General features: G+C 49.4%; 1 protein-coding gene across 2 annotated transcripts in view; it reads left to right on the top strand.

Moving 5' to 3' along the window:
- The first annotated feature begins 2,230 nt into the window (after window positions 1-2,230).
- PIP5K1B (phosphatidylinositol-4-phosphate 5-kinase type 1 beta) overlaps window positions 2,231-6,000 on the top strand; it is a 287,905-nt gene continuing 284,135 nt past the window's right edge. The window contains exon 1 of one of the 2 annotated variants that reach the window (XM_087444516.1): window positions 2,231-2,670. The gene's annotated coding sequence lies outside the window, so the exon portion shown is untranslated. The remainder of the gene's footprint in view (window positions 2,671-6,000) is intronic. The other variant, XM_004440639.3, reaches the window with a different exon arrangement.

Genomic DNA, 6,000 nt, shown 5'->3' with positions numbered 1-6,000 from the left:
TCTACTACAAGGAATCTATGCATGTTTCTCATAGGGGTGTATTAAATAGCATTATTAAGATTTTGGACTAAGATCTGGAATCAATCGGCCAAGTCACTATTGCTAGTGATATTGAGGTTGTTTTCATCTCTAATAGAGGGCGATTTTCCCAAATTCCTGTTGATAGATTTAGAGATAGAATGGGGAAGAAATATCAGGTCTCATACTATGTGATCCCTTGTTCCATTAATTCACAATAATGATCTTAGGGCTCTTGTAGAGTTCCTTAGAATCCTGTTTAACAGAGTAATAGAGTTAGCTCTCTATATAGCCAGTGGGCAGTCTATCTGTGACTTCTCTCTGGAAACCTACGGCTGGTTAGCATCTGTGCTTTACAGAAGGGAGTCAATCAGGCTCTTAATGGGAAAGGAGGGCTGTGTGGGCATACCTGTGCGTGCAGTTGTATGTAATGTGTGTGACCACCTCTGATCCACTGTGATTTAAGTTTGGCTTTACCTGTTTTCACCTCCTCCGCATTCCCAGGAAATACTGAGAACTGACTTTGCATTTTCACTTATCACTACCTCTCTGGGAAACAGATTCGATTTCCACTCCTTGGATTTCAAGGCAGACATCTGAGGACCAGAGAAGGGGAGACAGGGATTACCATTCCCTGATCCCAGCCAGCCTGCTACAGAGAGCGGTGTGGTGCTGCCCCCTACACAGTCACTCATACCAGGCAGATGACCGGTTCTTTGATCAGTTCCTCTTTCCTCCATTGCCCCCTCTATCGACCCCATCTTGAACTTTGTTAATCCAGCGTTTCTGTTATTTATTGTTCAGGAATTGGGAGTCAAGGAACCTGTGTTCTGGCCCTTAGGTCACTTAATGTCTTTGGGTCTTAGTTTTCTCATCCATAAAGTGAGCGAGCTGGACTAGATGTGTGTTCCTGCTCTGAGCTTTGAAGAGTCTACGATGCCAGGATAAAACCAGACGCAAGTCACAAGGTCCTGAACAAGTGAAGACCAACTCCCAGTAAGGGCCAGACACATCTGGAAAAAGCAGGCTGGAAAAAAAAGCCTAAGGTAGATATGTGAGTTACCAGGGAACTATTGCATTCCATTCTGAGCTGCTATTAAACCACAACAAACTTACCCAAAGTGGAGGGTGAGAGGTACAAAAAGATTTCAAAACTAAAAAGACCTGTTCCCTTTGCTGAGAACTAAGCAAGTAGCCTTTCAAAAGGAAATTCACTTTGGCTCACCAAGCCAGGGATATCTGAGGATTAGGACCATGAAATGTTGGTCTTCCTCAGACAGAATGTAGCCCACGTTTTCCATCAGTGGTTTGTTTGTTTGTTTTTTAAAGAAGGGTAAGGTGGAAGGAAGTGATGAGGCTGAGAAATACCACTTGCTTCGATTCAGCTGGGAGAGATCCGTTACCTCTCGGTTCCTATTAAGTAAGTTTTGCTACAGCTTCCAGAACAGCATTCTTCCAAGAGATTCCTCCAGATCTGGCCCTACCCTCTCTTCTCTTCTCCACTAACATCAGGTGAGATTACAAGTGCCCCCACGCCCACTCGGCGCTCTCAGTACAATTTAGTTCCCACCCCATTCACTCTTGACGTCCCTCCAGTCTTCTCTCCTGGGACCCCCTCGCCAACCTACCCGACCTGTTGGGTAGGTCTTACGTCCTGGGCACACCTGCAGATCTTAGAAGGGGAGACACCGTCGCCTTGGAATCCTAGCCTGTCCCTTCCTGGTGGAGGGGGCACCTACGCTTAGGTGCGGGCTTCGCCGCAAGTCGAGTCCAGCGGGCAGGCGACTTGGCGTTGGCGAGCTCAGTAGCCTGAGGAAGGGGGAAGCCCTATCCCAAACACAGCCCTATGTAGCGGGGCTGCAAGACTTTGAGAACCGCCGGGAAGCCCTTGGCGAGCCTTAGAGGAACTGACCAAATCGAGGGGCCCCTCCGCTCTCCGTCCCGGGCACCCCAGGGCATGACAGAGCACCGTGTCTCCACGCACCGACTTGGGGGCCCGGTCCCACTCCGGCGGAGGTTCCCGCCGCCGCTGCTGCTGCTGCTGCAAACCGGTCTGGCTTCTCTGCAGGGCGTGCGGGGATGGAGCAAGGGGGTGGAGAGAAAAGGGGAAGAGCCTGGCGGCCGGCAGGCGGGGCCTGCAGCCTCCCCGAGCCGCGGCAGCCTCCGCGCAGACTGCTCTCTCTGCGCCTCGCTCAGCCTCGGGCGCGCAGTGCGCCGGGACCCGCACTCGCGCCCCGAGCCCGGGGCGCTGCTGCTCCTTGGCCCCCGGTCCCCGAACGCGCCGCGGCGAGGCTACGCCGGGCCCTAGAGCCGCTCGCAGCTGCTGGGGCTTTGGCGGCCGCCGGCTCCTCTTTCTGGCCGAAGGACTGGCGGAGAAGGAAGGGGAAAGCGAGGACACGCACACTCGCCGCGGCGCGCGCGCATTGCACACTCGCAGCCGCGCGTCCGGGCCGAGTTTGGCCGCAAGGCTCGGCCCCGGCACCTGCCGGTTCCCGGCGCTGCTCCCCGCCCTCGCCCACGCCCCGCCGACCCTCCCGCCCCTGGCCTGCACCGCTCTCCCTTCGCTGGGGGAAGCAACAACATCCCGATAACTTGCAGACTGTGGCGCAACTGGTCTCGACAGGGGAGGCGCCCGAATGTTGCCCGGGTGAGGTAAGTTTCCTGCGCGTCCCTGGCCCCTCCTCCCTCGACCCTCTTCTGAGCTTGGGCTTGGGGATCCTGGGTCTTTGATGAATCCTGGCGGTCTCTCTACGCTCCCACTTTGTCCGTCTTGTGCTGGGGGTAGGGTAGCGGGGCTGCGTGTTGCCACCGAAGCGGGACCATCATTCCACGGGGGTCACGGCTGCGCGCTCCCCGCGGGCAGCCACCCGCTCGCCACCCGATCCCCGGGGCCGCAGTGACACTCGGGGATCACTCTGGGCTCACTTAAGCGGGAGCCCCCTCCTCTTTTAAGGGCAACTAGCTGAGTTTGGCAGCAGCAGGAGAGATCTCCCACCACCCTTCCCGGGAATTAAACAGCGGTGAACTTGTTAGGCGCCCTTGGGATCTCCAGAGGGGCTTGCGAGTCGGTCTTCTGGTCATTTCTGGCGCTGGAGCCGGATTGAACAGGTGCGGTACGGTTCCAGCCTAAATGCAGCAACAGACTTCTGCGTTTCCTCTGCTTTCCTCCCCCAGCCCCATCAACGTGACGCTTCAACAGCTGGGGCGGGGGGGTGGGAATGTGGGGGCAACGGAGAGGGAGAATGCCAGGGTTTGATTTGCCAGGCCGGTGCCAGGAGTCGTCAAAACAGAAGACGACAAATGTCTGCTTATCTCTCATCTATGCAGATAAGCTTGTTGTCATTTCTTATCCCCCCAGCTTACTTGTCTCTGGTGCCCGGCGTGGTTGGGTAGAAACCTGTTCCAAAGAAGTTGTTTGGATAGGCTGATGAATTCATTCATCTGATCCACTGAAATCAGGGCTCTCAACAAGGAAATGTTAGTTACTCTGATGCTTTTGAAAGGCAGAGTGTTGCAGACCAAAAATATCACCGTCCTCCCCGCCCCCCCCCCCCATCTTTCTATGATGTTCTCAGCCTGCTGGAAGCCCTAGCTCTAAGGTGAATGACCCTTAACGGATAGTTGTATTAGTCTTTTGCAAAGAAGTGGTCCCCGCGTCTGTACTCCTGAGTGACCATGTGGGGAACCCCTGTTGCCCCTCGGTGAAAAACATCCACCAGACATCTCTCTTGTTCTGTGGAAAGACTGAATGTTCTGCAGTTGTCGGAGTGGAGAAAAGCTGAAGGGCTGGTTTCATTACCACTCTAATGTGATGAAGTAGAATAATGTTCATGGAAGCTTTTGTCAGAGCATTCCGAGCTGAAAGAAGGCCCTGGAAGACAACCTTTCTCAGCCAAGTCCATGCCGGTGGGAAGTTGAGTAAGCATCATGCATGATCTCTGAGCTGAGGGAAGTGGTGCATTCTGTGTCCAGTGATGTGAGTGGAGAGTTATGAGGACCGATGAAAAAACTGGCCGGACTGAGACTGATACATAATGACATCTTAGTTGAGAAGGAAAGCTGGTAAGAACTGAATATAAAACCATGTTACTTTTTTGACCAAATTAAGAAGACTAAAGGGATTTAATAATAATACCTTATATTTGCATCAATGCTTGCTATGTGTAAATGCTTTTCAGTATTCTCATTGAATTCCAACTATTTCTGAGGGAGGCAGGGCAAAGATTATTAACCATGTATTCACAGGAGGAACGTGAGGCTCACAGGTTCAGCGACTTAGCAAGGTAACAAATGGCTGGACTTAGAGTCACAGTCCTCGTTCTCTGAAATACCCCACACCACTCCTGTTACCACCCAATGCTGGTTCTGTACTGGTATAAGGTTTTTACAGTGGCCAGAGTGCGTCTGCATTTATTGTGGTCTGCACAGTCGCACTGTTCACATTTGACAGATGAGAAAACTGAGGTTTAGACAAGTGATGGGTGTTTTCCGTGGTATCGTGTCTAACCTAGTGGAGTTTACAAGACTAGAAGTCAGAGCTCCTGATGTCTAGTCCCTTTGTGGGTTATGCCGTTGTTCCATTTCTGATAGCAGTGAGGACACGGTGTGGATACTGCCGTACACTAGGGGCTGTTAAGCGTGCCTGCTGGTGACCTGGGCTCTAGTTCTGGCACTGTATTTGGCTGTATGACCTGAGCCAAACCATATCACCCCTGAGCCTCAAGTCTCCCACATATAAAACAAGTTCCCATTGAATTATCCTTCTCTTTCTAGTTTTACCATTCTATAATGCTCATCATTGTATTTATAATCCAGTGTTATTTCTATAGAGGAAAGAAAGCTTTTTACCCTGTATTAACTAAGATTTAGCTAATTATCTATTCCACCTGTAATTTACTCCCCACTCTCCTTGACCACATTCCACTTAGTGAAGGGACAGAAAACCAAGTACACTTCGCTTAGCATCTATATTGTTTAGTGTTACAATTTGGCTTGGAAATATTCTGAGGAGCTGAACTACTCTAAAATACATGTCAGGGTTTACTTGAATATTCCAGAGAGTCAGCTTATACTTTATTTTTAGCTTTAGGGTTTGAATATAGTAAGTACTCAATAAATAGCTGTTGAATGAACGCAGGAGGTAAATGAAATGACTCATAAAGAAAACACATGCTGTAAAACATAGAGAGCATCTCATCATGTAAATTCCCAACATCTGCTGACCCATGAGATTATTTACCTACAAGAGGTGTGCCCCCTGAAGCTGGCAGGCCCAGGTGCTCATTGTTGCTCTGCTTGAATACATCATATAAAGAAGAGTGTTTCTCTATGTAGCCGATAGACTCACATCTATGTCGTGCTCTTTTGCTTGCTTCCCCCCTTTGTTGTTAGTAATGTGTAGCAGGCTGAAAGATACATACCTAGAAATTGACTTGTGCGGTCTTATGAAAGAGTATGTCTTGAGATGAAGAAACCAACCACTCTTTTTTTTTTTTTTAATATATTTGAGTAAATGTCAGCAGATGCTAATACTGGCTGGAGGTTTTAGAGGGGAACCTAATTAACAAAACCAATCTAGTTTCTGTTCCCTTTAAGAATCCTCTTTCTACCCCTCCCTCCTAGATACACAAAAGTAGTTTTTTTATATTTAGAAGAATGATGACAAAGAATTAGAATGGCTCTTGAGTATTATTAACAGATACACCCATTGGGGATTGAGATGTATTTCTTTCTGATAAAGAACTCAAATATTAACTAGTTCAGAGACTTTTATGGGAAGACGGCTGAGGCTTAGAGGTGAATTGACTTCACGGTCACACAGATGTTTATCAGGAGGACCAGGGCGAATGGGGAAGTCTTAAGGTTCATATTCAAGGTTGTGCCAGGGTTTCTATGGTAAAGGTGTATTTTTTGACTTTTAGAAAGATAGAAGTTAACAGAAAACTTCTGTTTATTAGTAATTATTAGGCATCACATTTTTAA

The sequence above is a fragment of the Ceratotherium simum genome, chromosome 20 (genome assembly GCF_057802395.1).
Source record: "Ceratotherium simum simum isolate JZ-2026a chromosome 20, ASM5780239v1, whole genome shotgun sequence".
In the NCBI taxonomy this organism is placed as follows: Eukaryota; Metazoa; Chordata; class Mammalia; order Perissodactyla; family Rhinocerotidae; genus Ceratotherium; species Ceratotherium simum.
Note: the sequence above shows the minus strand (reverse complement) of the source record. Positions and strands in the feature narration are given on the sequence as shown.